Source organism: Dendrobates tinctorius, unplaced genomic scaffold (genome assembly GCF_039654945.1).
Source record: "Dendrobates tinctorius isolate UK_male_01 unplaced genomic scaffold, ASM3965494v1 ptg000017l, whole genome shotgun sequence".
NCBI lineage: Eukaryota > Metazoa > Chordata > Amphibia > Anura > Dendrobatidae > Dendrobates > Dendrobates tinctorius.
Genome location: NW_027361685.1, coordinates 16,718,185 through 16,739,053, shown reverse-complemented (window position 1 = coordinate 16,739,053; position 20,869 = coordinate 16,718,185).

The following is a 20,869-nucleotide window of genomic DNA, read 5'->3' as shown; positions in this document are numbered from 1 at the left end:
GAACACCAGGATTGGCAAATTCGCCACTGGCGCCCTGTGCTCTTCACAGATGGAAGCAGGTTCACACTGAGCACATGTGACAGACGTGACAGAGTCTGGAGACGCCGTGGAGAGCGATCTGCTGCCTGCAACATCCTTCAGCATGACCGGTTTGGCAGTGGTCAGTAATGGTGCGGGGTGGCATTTCTTTGGAAGCCACACGATGTTGGGCTGTGAGCACAACCCCCATGGAGACACAATTGTGCCTTTACCTGGAGATAAATTCCCAGTGGGGGCAATTTCCAAAATGCAATAACTTAAGTGGGGAATTCAGCTCTTTTCACACTTAAGGGATCTGTATATGGAGTCTACAAACTACAGTGGGGGAAATAAGGATTTGTTACGCTGCCAATTTTGGGGCTAAAGTCACATTTTTGTGAGAAAAAAAGTAAAACTGTCATTTTTTCCTTCCACATTGCTTATATTCCTGTCACACTGTCCGAATTCAGATATTGTCCTGTCAGAATTGAGAATACAGGGAGCAAAAGGGTTAATAGGACTCACAGGAGGAACCGACCCAGAAAGCAGAAGGTCCAGGAGTGTCTGCCACATATATGACTGCTCTGTGTACAGGACCTGTGATGAGGTCACAGGAGGGGAGGAGTCAGGGGTCACATGATCAGGGCCTCAGTGTGTGCAGGACTCAGTGTGCTGGAGCGCTCCTGATCATCAGCTGCGTGTGTCGCGCTGTGTGATAGTCACAGCACCTGCATGGAGGGCGACACACGCAGCTGATTATCGGGAGCGCTCCAGGGATCCGGGGTCCCGATGCAGCTATTCGGTAAGCGGTATTACCCAATAACAACTTCTCCGACGATATTCACTCATCTCTAGTAATAACAGCTCAAAGAAATTCACCGAACTTTTCATTAAGTTTAATAGTAAGACCCTATTAAATATTGAGCACCAGCGGGATGAAGCATTCACAGCGGCATGTAAAAGTGTGGGCGCCCCTGGTCAAAATGACTGTGAACAGTAGTAAGATGAAGATGAAATGATCTCTAAAAGGCCGAACCTCTAAGATGACACATGGCCTTTGTATTCTAGGCAAAAATAATAATAATAAAATATATATATAGACTTTTTTACAATTTCATAATTGCAAAAAGGAAAAAGGGCGATGCAAAACTTTGGGCACCTTTAGAGATTTGTGTACTGAGATAATTTTGACCAAGATTTCAAACCTTAGTTAGCTTGTTAGGGTTATGGTGAGATCACATGGTGACCAGGAGCTACAGTCTGAGGAAAGGGCTAAAAAGCCTTCACTAGACTCCTGTACAGCTGTATAATGAGGCCCAGGCTTTATAGTGAAGGGACAGGAGTGAGGGCCTGTTCCCAGGAGCTACAGTCTGAGGAAAGGGCTAAAAAGCCTTCACTAGACCCCTGTACAGTTGTATAATGAGGCCAAGGCTTTATAGTGAAGGGACAGGAGAGAGGGCCTATGCCCAGGAGCTACAGTCTGAGGAAAGGGCTAAAAAGCCTTCACTAGACCCCTGTACAGCTGTATAATGAGGCCCAGGCTTTATAGTGAAGGGAAGGAGTGAGGGCCTGTGCCCAGGAGCTACAGACTGAGGAAAGGGCTAAAAAGCCTTCACTAGACCCCTGTACAGCTGTATAATGAGACCCAGGCTTTATAGTGAAGGGACAGGAGTGAGGGCTTGTGCCCAGGAGCTACAGTCTGAGGAAAGGGCGAAAAAGCCTTCACTAGACCCCTGTACAGCTGTATAATGAGGCCAAGGCTTTATAGTGAAGGGAAGGAGTGAGGGCCTGTGCCCAGGAGCTACAGACTGAGGAAAGGGCTAAAAAGCCTTCACTAGACCCCTGTACAGCTGTATAATGAGACCCAGGCTTTATAGTGAAGGGACAGGAGTGAGGGCCTGTTCCCAGGAGCTACAGTCTGAGGAAAGGGCGAAAAAGCCTTCACTAGACCCCTGTACAGCTGTATAATGAGGCCAAGGCTTTATAGTGAAGGGACAGGAGAGAGGGCCTATGCCCAGGAGCTACAGTCTGAGGAAAGGGCTAAAAAGCCTTCACTAGACCCCTGTACAGCTGTATAATGAGGCCAAGGCTTTATAGTGAAGGGACAGGAGTGAGGGCCTGTGCCCAGGAGTTACAGTCTGAGGAAAGGGCTAAAAAGCCTTCACTAGACCCCTGTACAGCTGTATAATGAGGCCAAGGCTTTATAGTGAAGGGACAGGAGAGAGGGCCTATGCCCAGGAGCTACAGTCTGAGGAAAGGGCTAAAAAGCCTTCACTAGACCCCTGTACAGCTGTATAATGAGGCCCAAGCTTTATAGTGAAGGGACAGGAGTGAAGGCCTGTTCCCAGGAGCTACAGACTGAGGAAAGAGCTAAAAAGCCTTCACTAGACCCCTGTACAGCTGTATAATGAGGCCCAGGCTTTATAGTGAAGGGACAGGAGTGAAGGCCTGTTCCCAGGAGCTACAGACTGAGGAAAGAGCTAAAAAGCCTTCACTAGACCCCTGTACAGCTGTATAATGAGGCCCAGGCTTTATAGTGAAGGGACAGCAGTGAGGGCTTGCCTGTGCCCAGGAGCTACAGACTGAGGAAAGGGCTAAAAAGCCTTCACTAGACCCCTGTACAGCTGTATAATGAGGCCCAGGCTTTATAGTGAAGGGACAGGAGTGAGGGCCTGTGCCCAGGAGCTACAGACTGAGGAAAGGGCTAAAAAGCCTTCACTAGACCCCTGTACAGCTGTATAATGAGGTCCAGGCTTTATAGTGAAGGGACAGGAGTGAGGGCCTGTGCACAGGAGCTACAGACTGAGGAAAGGGCTAAAAAACATTCACTAGACCCCTGTACAGCTGTGTAATGAGGCCCAGGCTTTATAGTGAAGGGACAGGAGTGAGGGCCTGTGCCCAGGAGCTACAGTCTGAGGAAAGGGCTAAAAAGCCTTCACTAGACCCCTGTATAGCTGTATAATGAGGCCAAGGCTTTATAGTGAAGGGACAGGAGAGAGGGCCTATGCCCAGGAGCTACAGTCTGAGGAAAGGGCTAAAAAGCCTTCACTAGACCCCTGTACAGCTGTATAATGAGGCCCAGGCTTTATAGTGAAGGGACAGGAGTGAGGGCCTGTGCCCAGGAGCTACAGTCTGAGGAAAGGGCTAAAAAGCCTTCACTAGACCCCTGTACAGCTGTATAATGAGGCCAAGGCTTTATAGTGAAGGGACAGGAGAGAGGGCCTATGCCCAGGAGCTACAGTCTGAGGAAAGGGCTAAAAAGCCTTCACTAGACCCCTGTACAGCTGTATAATGAGACCCAGGCTTTATAGTGAAGGGACAGGAGTGAGGGCCTATGCCCAGGAGCTACAGTCTGAGGAAAGGGCTAAAAAGCCTTCACTAGACCCCTGTACAGCTGTATAATGAGACCCAGGCTTTATAGTGAAGGGACAGGAGTGAGGGCCTATGCCCAGGAGCTACAGTCTGAGGAAAGGGCTAAAAAGCCTTCACTAGACCCCTGTACAGCTGTATAATGAGGCCCAGGCTTTATAGTGAAGGGACAGGAGTGAGGGCCTGTGCCCAGGAGCTACAGTCTGAGGAAAGAGCTAAAAAGCCTTCACTAGACCCCTGTACAGCTGTATAATGAGGCCCAGGCTTTATAGTGAAGGGACAGGAGTGAGGGCCTGTTCCCAGGAGCTACAGTCTGAGGAAAGAGCTAAAAAGCCTTCACTAGACCCCTGTACAGCTGTATAATGAGGCCCAGGCTTTACAGTGAAGGGACAGGAGTGAGGGCCTGTTCCCAGGAGCTACAGTCTGAGGAAAGAGCTAAAAAGCCTTCACTAGACCCCTGTACAGCTGTATAATGAGGCCCAGGCTTTATAGTGAAGGGACAGGAGGGAGAAAAGTGGGGAAAGGAGCCAGAAGAGCCGGACTGCCCATCACTAACCTGCAGAGCCGCACTCCACATATATGGCTGCTCTGTGCACAGGACCTGTGATGAGGTCACAGGAGGGGAGGAGTCAGGGGTCACATGATCTCCGGAGTGCAGACCTCCATGGAGCCTTCTCCTCAGTGACATTCCCGCCATTATTCGCCCCTCACTACTGGCACAATTACCCCGCGCCGCCTTCTCTACACAGTGTTATGTGTGGAATGTAACGTGTGATTTCTCTGGAGGGAAATAGACCCCACACAGGAGGGAATTCTCCCCAGTTGCCGGCCGTCTACTATATGGCGGCATATGATTGTGCTATCGACTCCACACCAGGAGCTAAAATGCCCAAATCTCTAATGTAACCGCTATAAGAGAAGATATAACAAATTTCCCATAAACTCACACAGCGGAGGAGGCCTCACTTGGAGCAATGTGACTCGCGCACAGAAAATCTATTCCCGGTTCTGTGATAAGTTATCGGCCGACAGGAAGAAGAAAGGTCTGAATTACAGCCCAGACTGGAGGAGAAACTGCAGGAGTCAGAATTGGCCAATCAGCGCTCTTCACCCCTATACTTATCTACACAAATACAAGATATGAAATGACAATTAGACGCCATTCTCACCACCAGAACGGAGAGGCGCTAACTTGGAGTAAAGCCGCGTTTTATCACCATGCCAATAAGCCTAATAAGATGCCGCTCGTAAGCTCAGAATGAGAGAGTCACTGCATATAATCTCCTCTATAAAAGACCCTAAGGGTCAGATCTCAGCCCACCCCGATGTCATGTATAGCACTTATAATGAATACCCCCAGAGTTTGTATTCGCCCCCACAATCACCCCCCCCTCACTACTGGAGTCATTCCTTCACACACTACATCTACCTAACCTGACTGAGTCCGCGGCACAACAACTCCATTTACACATCTCTGAGGAGGAAATAGTTTCACCAACCAAAAAACTAAAAAGAGGAAAGGCCCCGGGACCGGATGGTCTTACAGCAATATATTATATAAAATGCAGCGATGTGCTGACACCACATATAAAAACCTCTGTAATTCACTACTAAATGGCTCACAGCTGCCCCCTGAGCTCTACGTGGCGCATGTAACCGTAATCCCTAATCCTAAGAAAGATCATCTCACCACAAATTATAGACCTATATCCCTCTTATACATTGACTTCAAAATCTTTACATCCATTGTGACTAACAGGACCAATAAAATCCTCCCTCACCTCATCCATCGGGATCAGGTTGGTTTTATACCAGTGCGACAGGCCCCAGATAATATTAGGAGAGCGTTAAATATTATTCATACAACTAACCTACAGCGAAAGCGACTTCTCCTGCTTGCATTAGTTACTGAGAGGGCTTTCGATTCGGTGTCCTGGACGTATCTCTTTACGGTTCTATCGGAAGTCGGATTCTCCCCTAAACTTATAAAGTGCCTCCAATTGTTATATGATAGCCCTATCGCTTATGTAAAACTCCCGTCACCACACCCCCCTCCAATTAATATTCAGAGGGTACCAGGCAGGGCTGTCCTCTATCTCCGGATCTTTTTGCACTTACAATGGAACCCATTGTGGAAGCAATAAGGAGAGATCAGAATATCCTGGGCCCTGAGAATATGGGAGACCAATATAAAGTCAGCCTCTTTGCGGATGATCTCCTGCTAACATTAATAAGTCCCCACACTACACTCCCTCACTTGTTTTCCCTCCTTCAAGTATTTGAGAAGATCTCAGGGTTAAAGATTAACATTGAGAAATCCGAAGCATTATTTGTAAATTTTCCTAAGAGCAAACTATTATAGCCTCCCATTTTGGGTTTATACACAAAGAACATTATCTAACATATCTGGGTATCAACTTAACAGCCAACAGGTCACCTCTGTTTAGGTGGAATTACACTCCACTGATCCAAAACTTCCAGAGGGACCTGGATAGATGGGCTTCCTCAAAGTTATCCTGGCTTGGCAAAATACATGCATTAAAAATGGTGTCACTGCCTCGCTTCTTATATCTATTTAGGTCCCTCCCAATTATGGTACCAGCCAGAACGTTCACTCAGTTACACTCTATGATGTCTTGGTTTCTTTGGCTAGGAAAACAACCCAGAATTGTGCAAAAACTTATGTTCCGTCACAGAAAAGAAGGGGGTTTATCCCTCCCTAATTTTACACTTTATTACAAGTCGGCACAGATTGCTCCATTAATAAGTGCGTGTTCATATCCCAATAGTCCGAGATGGGTTATTCTGGAATCATTTCTCTCCAAACCATTCTCTTTATCAGGCCTAATGTGGACCACAGACCGACTTCCACGGGGGTTAATGAATGTGGCTCCTTTTACAGTCCACTCGTTGCTTCTTTGGAGGAAAGTCCGATTTAAATATAACTTACAATCAAGCCCTTCTCCCCTGACAGCTATATTACAAAACCCCATGTTCCCGCCAGGCCTTGAGCCACAAATTTTTTCTTGGTGGAAGCTGAAAGGTATTCATATACTTAAACATTTGTGTTCCCCATTTAATATCTTACTTGACAGAGAGGAATTTGTTCAAAAATTTGAACCAGATCTTCCACTTTGCAAAGCAGATCCTCCCGAGCGGTACTACTCTCAGGGCAATGAGTTTTGAAAAAAATGTCTAATTGACCCTTTGGGCAGGGGAACGATCTCATTGATCTACTATGCTATAAATTCTCCACAAAATGATAAAAAATTGAAGTATATGTTACAATGGGAGGATTATCTGGGGTTTGAACAGTCAATTGATGAATGGTATCATAGCTATGACGCCATATCAAGAGGTAGTCACCAGACTTCCCTTCTTGAGACCTCTGTGGTAAAGTAAAGGGTGTTTTACTGGATGTGAGATACATTTCTCCAAGCAGGTTAATGTTTGGCTGGGTTTTTCCCTAAAGACAGGACCTGCGATGATGTGATGATCACGTGATCAGCCCATGTAATATTTACCTCACTTGTAGGAGGGGTTATGGGCTATGTAATGGAGGTTGGTGTTTGGCACATGGTGAGTGTGTGTCTGGAAGTTACAGGAGCTTGGTTGGACTTAGCCTGAACTTGTATACAGGATCCCAGTGCTGCAGGACTATAGCAGCAAGACTCTCATCAACCCTGGGAATGGCACCTGGCGGATGCTGCGGACCTGGCAGCCACTTAGTTAAGCCCATCCCGTGCAAGGGGTGAGTCTGGGACCAGTGGTTCTCCAAGCTGGATTATATTTATGTTTTTGCTTACTTTCTGTTAATCTGTTTCCAACATGACATTAAACCACTGAAATTGGATTTTAAGCCTGTGTGTTGCCTCATTACTGCAGCCCTGCCATTACCTACCAGAGTCATTCCCTACAATTGGTGAAGAATGCGGGCAAACGCAGTGAGGCCAGGCTGTTTTTCTTATTTTTGATTTGTACCCCAGCCTATGTCCTGGGTGAAACGACTGGCACAGACCCAGGCGGGGAACTTTCCAGAAATGGAGGCCACAGTAAAAACGCTCATAAAGGCCATGCGACAGCAACAGCAGGCTATGCAGCAGCAGGCTACACAGCAGAAGCAGGCTATGCAGCAGCAGGAGGCCATGCGGCAGCAGCAGGAGGCCATGCAACAGCAGGCTATGCAGCAGCAGGCTATGCAGCAGCAGGAAACCAATCAGCTGTTGATACAGCATATCACAACAGCGCAGACAAAAGGAACTAACCGGGAAATCCATGATGCCCGGAAAGTGGTTCGTACAGCGGTTTCCAAAATGGAGAAGTTGGACGATGTGGAGACGTACCTGGAGATGTTCGAAGGAGTCGCTGAGAGAGAAAAGCTACCCCGGGACCAGTGGGCAGAAATCATCACTCTGTTTCTGGCCCCAGGACCTTTGAAAGCATATCAGGACCTACCCACGGAGCAAAGAGCGATCTACACGGTCTTCAAGGGTCGTCAAGGCACGTCTTGGGGTAAATGTGTTAGTTCGGGCCCAGCGGGTACACCAGTGGGAGTTTACCCCCTCCAAGCTGGCTCGGACCCAGTATTACGACCTGATGCACCTGTTACGAAAGTGCCTGCAGCCTGAGGTGTTTTCCCCCACGGCCATGCTGGACCACATAGTGACTGATAAGTTTTGGAGGGCATTGCCCCCCCTCCAGTCATGGGTCAGACAGGCATCCCCTACTAATGCCATGCAGATGATAAACCTCATAGAAAGAGCTACAGGGAGGGACTCCCCAGAAGGTAACAGGAAGGTTCCCTAAGTCTCCACCCCTGGTTCGGCGAACGGAGCCCAGGAAGGCTGCTCAGGACTTATCTGGGGAAGTAAGGAAGGAGCCCCATAATCATATGAAAGCTGATTGCCCCCACCTGGCTGAGCCCATGGACACAAACTTTGGGTACCGCCAGTCTCACTATGCCGAACCGATGTGTGCAATGGGCACCCCGAAAGGTCCCAATATGGAACATTTGTGCCGGGTTGAAGTGGAAGGCACCCCGGCTGTGGCCCTATTGGACTAAGGGAGTCTTGCAACCCTGGTACGAGCCAGTTGGATACAAACCAGCGAGTATACGGGTCGGAAAATAGGGGTGTTGTGTATATGGGGACTTAAAAGACTATCCCACCGCACTAGTGGTGATAATCACGCCAGCGGGAAGGCAGTGCCACGAGGTGGGGGTTGTGACTAATCTTCACTATGAAGTGATAATTGGAAGAGACTTTCCTTTAGTATCTGTGATGTGTCCATCTGTTGTCCCACCCACGGAGCAACTGCCGGCACCAGAGGCAACCAGGTTACATTCTCCAGAAGTAGGGCATGAACCTGGTGGCCCGGAGGAAGAAGTGCTGGCGGTAGGGATAACGTTCCCTTCGGTGGAGGAGTGGAAGAATTCTCCCATAGAAGTATTGGCTGGAGAGGTGGAAGACTTGCCGCCAGGACCCGAGTTGTCAGACTTGAATGTAGCAGGTGATAATTTTGGTACGGTGCAACTCCGAGACCCTACTTTGGCTCGTGCCAGAGAAAATGTACTGTTTGTAAATGGGGAACCCCAACAACCTGGGGCAACTACAGTGTTGCCACACTTTAAGCTGAACCAAGATTTGTTGTACCGAGTGGAGAAAATACGTGGGGAAATGGTAGAACAGTTACTGGTACCTCAGGCATATCGTAGGCTGGTAATGGACTTTGCGCATGCACATATCTTGGGGGCATTTGGGCCAAAAGAAAACCCTAGACCGAATTCTGCAGCAGTTCTACTGGCTAGGGGTCCATGAAGAAGTTAAACGGTATTGTAATTCCTGTCCAGTGTGCCAGGTAACCAGTCCCCAGCCTCACTTTCGGAGTCCCTTTGTGCCTTTACCAATCATAGAGGTACCCTTCGAAAGAGTGGCAATGGATCTGGTCGGGCCTTTCAATAAGTCGTTAAGGGGACACCAACACATCTTGGTAATTCTAGATTATGCTACCCGATATCCTGAGGCCATTCCTCTGTGCCACACATCAGCTAAGCTTATAGCAAAGGAACTCATGGGTATATTTTCGAGGGTGGGAATTCCTCAAGAAATTTTAACAGACCAGGGAACCCCCTTCATTTAAAAAATTATGAAGGAACTCTGCCGTTTGCGAAATGTTAAACAGTTGCGCACATCGGTCTATCATCCCCAAACAAATGGTCTGGTAGAAAGAGTCAATAAGACGCTGAAGAACATGTTAAAAAAAGCAGTTTCCAAAGATGGGAAGGACTGGGATCTCTTATTGCCAGAATTGTTGTTTGCAGTGTGTATTAGTACAGCAGTGGGGCCAGTGCCTGCGCCACCCAGCTCCCTAGCAAGGGATAGGTGTAGGGTGTGCTAGGGCGACAGGTTCCTGATCAGCGCCCGGTGTGGAGCCGGCATAGGGAACGTTAGGAGCGTTAGGGACACTGACTCAGGGGAGTGCAGGAGGTCTCCACGTCCCCTTTCCCTATCGCAGGGCCCACCATTGTAGCTGTTTCCCTTCCCTTTGTCTTGTTGTTTTAGTTAGCGGCCTGCGAGTCGTGTCACACAGGACAGTATCACGTGCCGCGTCCTGTTGTTCTAGTTACCGGCCTGCTGGTCGCGTCACACAGTACTGGTCCACATGACAGATCATGGAAAGGGTGGGGCCAGTAGACTACAAGGTACAACAGCCAGGACGGAGAAAGTCAGAACAGGTTTACCATGTAAATTTGCTTAAACCATGGAAAGATAGAGAAAACCTTGGTGGGGATAGTCTGCTGCCTGCGTTTCAGATGGAGAAGGCTCCATCACCTCGGGGCGAGGCAGGAGAAGCCCAACCCGCAGTCAAAATTGCAGACACTTTGTCTCCTAGACAAGTTCAGGAGGTCCGGGAGTTCATTAGCCTAAATACAGATGTCTCTTCGGAGCTCCACGGACGCACCTCCCTAATCCAACATGACATTGTCACGGAGCCACAGGCCAAAGTCCGACTAAAGCCATATCGGGTGCCTGAGGCCCGGCGACAAGCCATCTCGGAAGAGGTAAAAACTATGGTACAGTTAGGGGTCATAGAAGAGTCCCAAAGTGAGTGGGCCAGCCCAATAGTCCTAATACCGAAGCCTGATGGGTTGCTAAGATTCTGTAATGATGTTAGAAAACTTAATGACATTTCAAAGTTTGACACCTACCCTATGCCTTGGGTTGACGAGTTGATAGAGCGATTTGGGCAGGCACGGTATTTTACAACTCTGGACCTCACAAATGGTTATTGGCAGGTACTCCTAACAGAGGCGGTGAAGGAAAAAATGGCTTTTGTAACACCTGAGGGGCTGTTCCAGTATAAGGTGTTACCCTTTGGATTGCATGGCGCACCAGCAATGTTCCAGCGATTAATGGATATTGTTCTCCGTCCCCATCGCTGTTATGCCTCAGCCTATCTAGACGATATTATTGTGTACAGCACAGACTGGGAAAGTGACTTAGACTCTCTGCGACAAGCAGGGCTAACTGCCAACCCAAAGAAGTGCTCCATAGGGTTGGAGGAAGCTCGGTACTTGGGTTACGCCATTGGGAGAGGAGTTCTCAAGCCTCAAGTAAACAAAGTGGAGGCAATTCAGAACTGGCCCCATCCCCTCACAACAAAACAGGTAAAAGCCTTTTTAGGTTTGGTGGGATATTACAGGCGGTTCATTCCCAACTTTGCAACCCTGTCAGCGCCTTTAACAGACTGCTTAAAAGAGAGGAAATCAGTGATGGTCCACTGGAATGATCAGTTAGAGGAAGCCTTTACAAAGTTAAAAGGGGTACTGTGTGGTACACCAGTCCTGATCACTCCAAATTTCAAAAAAGAGTTTGTTGTGCAGACGGATGCCTCTGAGATAGGGCTCGGGGCCATCCTGTCCCAGTAGGAAGAGCATCCCGTTAGTTTCCTAAGCCGGAAGCTTACCCCAGCTGAAACCAGGTACAGTATTGTGGAGAGAGAGTGACTGGCTATCAAGTGGGCACTGGAGTCATTGTGCTACTATTTGCTGGGGAGAACATTTCGGTTGATGACAGATCATTCCCCTCTTACGTGGATGAGTCAAGCTAAGGAGAGGAATGCCCGAGTCACCAGGTGGTTCCTGTCCCTGCAAAATTTTAAATTTTCAGTAGAACATCGGACAGGCAGACTACAGGGGAAGCAAAAAAAGAAGAAATATGCAGCACTCACCAATGTAGCTGAAAAACTGTGAGTCTTTATTTCACATAATTTCCATCAAATGTGTGGACATGCAGGACGTGGAGGAATGCTAGGGGAGGGAGGTGCCGGACAACGGTCGTTTCGTGATTACTCGCTTCTACGGGTCCAGGTGAGGGGATTAACTAAAGGTCATTCCCTATATAGGATCATAGACCTTACTAATTAACATACATAACAAGTTGTGAAACAAACATTTACAAAAAAATATATAGTTATACAATATACAGAGTGCAAGATACTAGTAAAGAATAAATCTTTCCATATCGATTTACAAGATAATCTATATTTTTACAATATCATAGGAACATTATAATCTAAATAACTTTACATACAGTTTTTTATATGACATTTTTTATAAAAATACTGATAGACCGATACGGTCATTTAGTCCCAAAGGACCTTGTGCGTTCGTTTTCAGGATCCATTTTGCTTCTTGTTGCAATAAAGCTTTGTCATGGTTACCTCCTTGAGGTGGAAAATTGACCTTTTCAATCCCTGCAAAACTCAAAATTTCTGGGTTGGCTTTCTGCACATCTTGAATATGCTTAATTAGTCGCAGTGAGCCCTTTCCTGATGTAATAGATCTATAGTGTTCACCAAAGCGTATCGTAAGTGGTCTTATAGTTTTTCCAATATAAAAATAACCACATGGACAAAAAATAATACAAACCACGAATTTAGTTTGGCAAGAAATGTAGTTTTGTACCTTATGTTCCATAGAGCCGAAATGTATAGAATTCCCTGTCAGGTGAAGATGACAGTATCTGCAGTGACCATATTTATAATTTCCTTTTATTGATAAATCTCGTAGCCAATTTTTTTTGAGGGGGATGAAGTCTATGATGTACTAATAAATCCCCTATATTATGTGCCCTTTTGTATGCAAATTGAGGAACTAATTTACCATCTGTGTGTAAGGTTTTTTCTGCATCAATGAGATGCCAGTGTTTTCTCACTGCTGCATGTATTGCTCTATCCATTGCACTATGTTTGAAACAAAAATTATTTTTTTTGTAGGTTTGACTACACTATTTAATTTTTAGTCCTTTCCTTTAATAAATCCATCTGAGAAAATGTTTTTACCCTTTCATATGCTTCATTTAATAAATTCATAGGATATCCCCTTTGCAAAAAACGTTGTTTCAGCTCAGAAATTTGTTCATTAAAAATGGTTTCATCATTATTCAGTTTTCTTACTCTTAGCATTTGACTATATGGAAGTCCCTTTTTAGTGTGTAATGGGTGAGCGCTCTTATAATGTAAGTAATTATTTGTTGCGGTTTCTTTTCTAAACACTTCTGTTTTTAAAGAGCCATTTTTTATTTTAAATTTGACATCAAGAAAATCTATTGTGTTTCCCCCAAATGAAAATGTGAAGCGCATGTTGTCACTGTTCACATTGTTCAGGTATTTTACAAAATCTGCAAATTCTTCCTGAGAACCGCCCCAGATAATAAAAATATCATCCACAAAGCGAAAATATGCTTGTAAATGTTTTAAGTGTGGATTTAGGGCTGTTTTTATATAAAACTCTTCAAACCGTGCTAGGAATAAATTTGCATAAACACAAGAGACTGGCGTGCCCATTGCTGTGCCCACCCTTTGTATGACACAAGAGACTGGCATGCCCATTGCTGTGCCCACCCTTTGTATGACACAAGAGACTGGCGTGCCCATTGCTGTGCCCACCCTTTGTACGACACTAGAGACTGGCGTGCCCATTGCTGTGCCCACCCTTTGTATGACACAAGAGACTGGCATGCCCATTGCTGTGCCCACCCTTTGTATGACACAAGAGACTGGCATGCCCATTGCTGTGCCCACCCTTTGTATGACACAAGAGACTGGCGTACCCATTGCTGTGCCCACCCTTTGTATGACACAAGACTGGCGTGCCCATTGCTGTGCCCACTCTTTGTATGACACAAGAGACTGGCGTGCCCATTGCTGTGCCCACCCTTTGTATGACACAAGAGACTGGCATGCCCATTGCTGTGCCCACCCTTTGTATGACACAAGAGGCTGGCGTGCCCATTGCTGTGCCCACCCTTTGTATGACACAAGAGACTGGCGTGCCCATTGCTGTGCCCACTCTTTGTATGACACAAGAGACTGGCGTGCCCATTGCTGAGCCCACCCTTTGTATGACACAAGAGACTGGCATGCCCATTTCTGTGCCCACTCTTTGTATGACACAAGAGACTGGCGTGCCCATTGCTGTGCCCACTCTTTGTATGACACAAGAGACTGGCGTGCCCATTGCTGTGCCCACCCTTTGTATGACACAAGAGACTGGCGTGCCCATTGCTGTGCCCACCTTTGTATATACCACTTATCCAGAAATTTGAAGGCATTATGTGTCAAAACATAATTGACACACAATGCCAATCACAATGACAATCGAGTGACTCGATAATAAAGGAAATAAAATCCTGTGATTTGTTTGTGTAAAATCTCCTTTATTGCTGCTATGCCTTTATCATGGGGGATGCGGCTATATAGACTCTCAACATCAATAGATGCAAGGGCGAAATGTGGTTGCCAATGAAAATCTTTCAATTTTTTCAATAAATCTCCTGAGTCTTTTACAAAGGATATCACAGCTTTTAGTAAAGGTTTTAGTAGCCAGTCTAAGTATTGTGAAAGTGGTTCAGTCAAAGAGTTTTTCCCTGACATTATAGGGCGACCCGGAGGCTCTTTTAAAGACTTGTGCACTTTTGGCACACTATACCAATAGGGAATTTCTGGGTATTCTGGAAAGAGTTTTTCTGCTCTCTTTTTTGATAATATCCCCAATTGAACATACTTTCTTAAAAGAGATCTTAATTTGTCCTTATATTTATGCAAAGGGTTGTCATTTAGCATACAGTAGGTATTACTATCATTCAAGTGATTTAGGGCATCTTGTATATAGTATGTCTTATCCAAAAGAACCAAATTCCCTCCTTTATCAGATCTCCTGAAAACAGTATCACTCCATCCCTTCATTTCTTGCAAAGCTTTCATCTCAGATGCTCTCAAATTTTTTTCTGACATGGGATAGAGTAAAGCTTCTACATCCTTGATGACCAGATCATGGAAAAGATCGATACTGTTCCCAGGAGATATAGGAGGCATGAAATTTGATTTTATTCCTCCTTTAAAAGGTATTGGTATTTCTTCATTGGAATTAACTGATTCCAGGGAGAAATCCGGTTCAGTTATACTCATTAACATTTCAACATCACCTAAAAATTGTCTGGGACAGATATCTAAATTTAGCATAAAGCCTAAAGGACCAATAGTTGGAGTTTTCTCACCTTCATGTATAGGAACAGAAACTGCAGCTGAAACACTGGAAAAAGATTTTTTAAGATGTAGCTTTCTTATACTTTTAAACAATTCAATCCTAAAATCGACATAATCAAATTTTTCTGGAATACAAAAATTTAAGCCTTTAGATAGAACTTCAGTATGTTCACTGGATAATTGGCGCTTTGAAAGGTTTATTATACATAGATTGTCCTTGGAGGTGTTATTTCCTCCATGATACTTGCTTGCGTTTCTTTCCTTGATTTTGTAATTTTCCGGCCTCGTCTTGTTTTTTTCCTAAATGGGGCGAATTATTAGAGGTAGAAGGAAAAGTAAGCATGCTTGAGTCCTCTCGATCGTCTGCAACACTTGAGTCCGAATCCGTGGTCCATCCTTCATAGTTATTTTTCTTTTTATGAGCCATGTTGTATCTCTGTTTTTTTAGAAAAAGAGGAACGATTTTTATTCCAGGAAAAACGAAAAAAGTGGTTTGGTACCGTGTTAGCCAGTAGAAAAAAGTATATAAAGTGCTCTCAGTGAGAGAAACAAAATAGGAATCTTGTGGGTATGATACCTTTTAATGGCTAACAAATAATAGTGAATGTTGTTACAAAGCAAGCTTCCTGGACTGCTTATGTCCCTTCATCAGGCTGATATGACAAAATATTTGAAGAAACCTTATTTATATACAGTTTAACCCCTTCACCCCCAAGGGTGGTTTGCATGTTCATGACCAGGCCAATTTTTACAATTCTGACCACTGTACCTTTATGAGGTCATAACTCTGGAACGCTTCCATGGATCCCGGTGATTCTGACATTGTTTTCTCATGACATATTGTACTTCATGTTAGTGGTAAAATTTCATTCAAATAACTTGCGTTTATTTGTGAGAAAAACGGAAATTTGGCGAAAATTTTGAAAATTTTGCAATTTTCCAACTTTGAATTTTTATGCCCTTAAATCACAGAGATATGGCACCCAAAAAACTTGATAACTAACATTTCCCACATGTTTACTTTACATCAGCACAATTTTGGAACCAAAATTTTTTTTTGTTAGGAAGTTATAAGGGTTAAAAGTTGACCAGCGATTTCTCATTTTTACAACACCATTTTATTTTTAGGACCACATCACATTTGAAGCCACTTTGAGGGGTCTATATGATAGAAAATACCCAAAAGTGACACCATTCTAAAAACTGCACCCCTTAAGGTGCTCAAAACCACATTCAAGAAGTTTATTAACCCTTTAGGTGCGTCACAGGAATTTTTTTGAATATTTAAAAAAAAATGAACATTAACTTGTTTTCATAAAAAAAATACTTCAGGTTCAATTTTTTTTATTTTACCAAGGGTAAGGCCGGTTTCACACTAGCGCTTTTTCAGCGCGCGCACGGCCGGGGGTAGCTCCGCCCCCGATCCGGCTCTCTGCCCGGCGTGCCCGCCCCTTCCTTTTAGCGCCGCCTCCTAGCGGACAGCGGCGCCTGCGATCGGCGCACCCTATCTTTAGCATAGGGTGCGCCGATCGTGCGCAGGCCGTGCGCTAGTTGCGCTTTGACCTGCGCTGCGCACTTTTGACGGTGCGCCGTGCGCGCCAAAATCAAACTTTTCGGATTTTGGCGCGCACGGCGCACCGTCAAAAGTGCGCAGCGCAGGTCAAAGCGCAACTAGCGCACGGCCTGCGCACGATCGGCGCACCCTATGCTAAAGATAGGGTGCGCCGATCGCAGGCGCCGCTGTCCGCTAGGAGGCGGCGCTACAAGGAAGGGGCGGGCACGCCGGGCAGAGAGCCGGCTCGGGGGCGGAGCTACCCCCGGCCGTGCGCGCGCTGAAAATGCGCTAATGTGAAACCGGACTTACAGGAGAAATTGGACTGCAAAAGTTATTGTGCAATTTGTCCTGAGTACGCTGATACCTGATATGTGGGGGGAACGACTGTTTCGGCGCATGGCAGAGCTCAGAATGGAAGGAGCGCCGTTTGACTTTTTCAATGCAAAATTGGCTGGAATTCAGATTGGACGCCATGTCACGTTTGGAGAGTCCCTGATGTACCTAAACAGTGGAAACCCCCTACAAGTGACCCCATTTTGGAAACTAGACCCCCCAAAGAACTTATCTAGATATGTGGTGAGAACTTTGAACCCACAAGGGCTTTACAGAAGTTTATAACGTACAGCGGTACAATTAAAAAATCATATTTTTTCCACAAAAATGATCTTTTCACCCCAATTTTTATCTTCCCAAGGGCAACAGGACCCTAAAAGTTATTGTGCAATTTGTCCTGAGTACGCTGATACCCCACATGTGGGGGTAAACCACTATTTGGGCGCATGGCAGAGCTCGGAAGGGAAGCAGCGCCATTTGACGTTTTTGGCTGGAATTGAGATCGGACACCATGTCGTGATTGGAAAACCCCTGATGTACCTAAACAGTGGAACCCCCCCACAAATGACACCATTTTGTAAACTAGACCCCCCAAGGAACTTATCTAGATGTGTGGTGAGCACTTTGAACCCCCCAGTGCTTCACAGAAGTTTATAACGCCCGGGCGTGAAAATAAAAAATTCGTATTTTTTCCACAAACATGATCCTTTAGTCACCATTTTTTTATTTTCCCAAGGGTACCAGGAGAAATTGGACCCCAAAAGTTGTTGTCCAATTTGTCCTGAGTATGCTGATACCCCATATGTGGGATAAAACTACTGTATGGACACACGTCAGGGCTCGGAAGGGAAGTAGTGACGTTTTGGAATGCAGACTTTGATGGAATGGTCTGCGGGTGTCATGTTGCCTTTGGAGAGCCCCTAATGTACCTAAACAGTGGAAACCCCCACAAATGACACCATTTTGTAAACTAGATCCCCCAAGGAACTTATCTAGATGTGTGGTGAGCACTTTGAACCCCCCAGTGCTTCACAGAAGTTTATAACGCCCGGGCGTGAAAATAAAAAATTCGTATTTTTTCCACAAACATGATCAAATAGTCCCCAATTTTTTTTATTTTCCCAAGGGTAACAGGAGAAATTGAACCCTAAAAGTTGTTTTCCAATTTGTCCTGAGTACGTTGACACCCCATATGTGGGATAAAACTACTGTATGGACACACGTCAGGGCTCGGAAGGGAAGTAGTGATGTTTTGGAATGCAGACTTTGATGGAATGGTCTGCGGGTGTCATGTTGCCTTTGGAGAGCCCCTAATGTACTTAAACAGTGAAAACCCCCACAAATGACCCCATTTTGGAAACGAGACCCCCTAAGGAACTTATCTAGATGTGTGGTGAGCACTTTGAACCCCCAAGGGCTTCACAGAAGTTTATAATGCCCGGGCATGAAAATAAAAAAATCGTATTTTTTCCACAAACATGATCAATTAGTTCCCAATTTTTTCATTTTTCCCAAGGGTAACAGGAGAAATTGGATCCCAAAAGTTGTTGTCCAATTTGTCCTGAGTACGCTGGACACCCCATATGTGGGAGAAAACTACTGTATGGACACACGTCAGGGCTCGGAAGGGAAGTAGTGACGTTTTGGAATGCAGACTTTGATGGAATGGTCTGCGGGTGTCATGTTGCCTTTGGAGAGCCCCTAATGTACCTAAAGTGGAAACCCCCCACAAATGACCCCATTTTGGAAACGAGACCCCCTAAGGAACTTATCTAGATGTGAGGTGAGCACTTTGAACCCCCAAGGGCTTCACAGAAGTTTATAATGCCCGGGCATGAAAATAAAAAAATCGTATTTTTTCCACAAACATGATCAATTAGTCCCCAATTTTTTCATTTTCCCAAGGGTAACAGGAGAAATTGGACCCCAAAAGTTGTTGTCCAATTTGTCCTGAGTACGCTGACACCCCATATGTGGGAGAAAACTACTGTATGGATACATGTCGAGGCTCAGAAGGGAAGCAGTGACGTTTTGGAATGCAGACTTTGATGGAATGGTCTGCGGGTGTCATGTGCATTTGGAGAGCCCCTGATGTACCTAAACTATTGAAACTCCCCACAAGTGACCCCATTTTGGACACTAGACCCCCACGGAACTTATCTAGATGTGTGGTGATCACTTTGAACCCCCAAGTGCTTCACAGAAGTTTATAACGCTCGGACGTGAAAATAAAAAAATCATTTTTTTCCACAAAAATGATATTTTTGCCCCCAATTTTTTATTTTCCTAAGGGTAACAGGAGAAATTGGACCCCAAAAATTGTTTTGCAATTTGTCCTGAGTAGGCTGATACCCTACATGTGAGGGTAAAACACTGTTTGGGCGCATGGCAGAGCTTGGAAGGGAAGGAGCACCATTTGACTTTTTCAACTCAGAATTGGCTGGAATTGAGATCAGACGCCATGATGCATTTGGAGAGCCCCTGATGTGCCCAAACAGTGGAAACCCCCAATTCTAACTCCAACCCGAACCCCAACACACCCCTAACCCTAATCTCAGCCCTAACCCTAACCCTAGCCCTAACCCTAGCCCTAGCCCTAACCCTAACCCTATCCCTAACCCTACCTAAACCCTAACCCTAGCCCTAACCCTAATGGAAAAATGGAAATAAATACATTTTTTTTATTTTATTATTTTTCCCTAACTAAGGGGGTGATAACGGGGGGTTTGATTTACTATTTATGGCGGTTTTTATATTTGGCAGCTGTCGCACGCTAAAAGACGCTTTTTATTGTAAAAATAGTTTTTGCATCACCACATATTGAGAGCTATAATTTTTCCGTATTTTGACCCACCGAGTCATGTGAGGTCTTATTTTTTGCGGGACGAGTTGATGTTTTTATTGGTACCAATTTCGGGCACGTGACATTTTTTGATCGCTTTTTATTCCGATTTTTGGGACGCAGAATGAACAAAAACCAGCGTTTCATGAATTTCTTTTGGGGGGGTGCGTTTACACCGTTCCGCGTGCGGTAAAATTGATGAAGCAGTTTTATTCTTTGGGTCAGTACGGTTACAGCGCTACCTCATTTAGGTCTTTTTTTATGTTTTGTCGGTTTTATGCAATGAAAACTATTTTATATAAAAAATAATTATTTTTGCATCGCTTTATTCTGCGAGCTATAACTTTTTTATTTTTTCGCTGATGATGCTGTGTGGCAGCTTGTTTTTTGCGGGACAAGATGACGTTTTCAGCGGTACCATGGATATTTATATGCGTCTTTTTGATCATGCGTTATTACACTTTTTGTTTGGCAGTATGATAATAAATCATTTTTTGCTTCGTTTTTTATTTTTATTTTTTAAGGGGTTCACTAAAGGGGTTAACTAATGGGACAGTTTTATATGGCGGGTCGTTACGGACGCGGCGATACCTAATATGTGTACTTTTATTGTTTTTTTATTTATTTCCAAAAAATGGATTTATTGGGGGAATATTTTTTTTTTTTTTCTAATTTATTTGGCGATTTTTTTTTAATTATTTTAACACTTTTTTTATTTTTTTTTTAGCTTTATTAAATAGTCCCAGGTGAGACATCACTGTCCTGTGACAGATCGCTGATCTGTCACATCAGAGATCACTGTGACAGATCAGCAATCTGTCACAGGCAGTGCAGAAGGCTTCCTCATGCCTGCGCTTTGCAGGCACTGAGGAAGCCAGCTTCCTGCAGGCCCCCGAAGGCCCCCGTCGCCATCTTGGATTCGGGGGCCTGGAGCAAAGGAGCCCCACGCAGCAGCGCTGCACATTGCGCTGCCGTGGGGGGCTCAGGGAAGCATGGAGGGAGCCCCCTCCCTGCCGATGCTTCCCTTTAACCCCCGGTACACCGCGATCATGTTTGATCGCGTTGTGCAAGGGGTTAACATGTCGGGGGCGGTCCGTGACCGCCCCTGACACATTGTGCCGGGTATCAGCTGACACCCGGCCGTGATCAGCGGCGCTCACCACGTGGGCGCCGCTGATCGCGGTAGACGTACTATCCCGTCCATG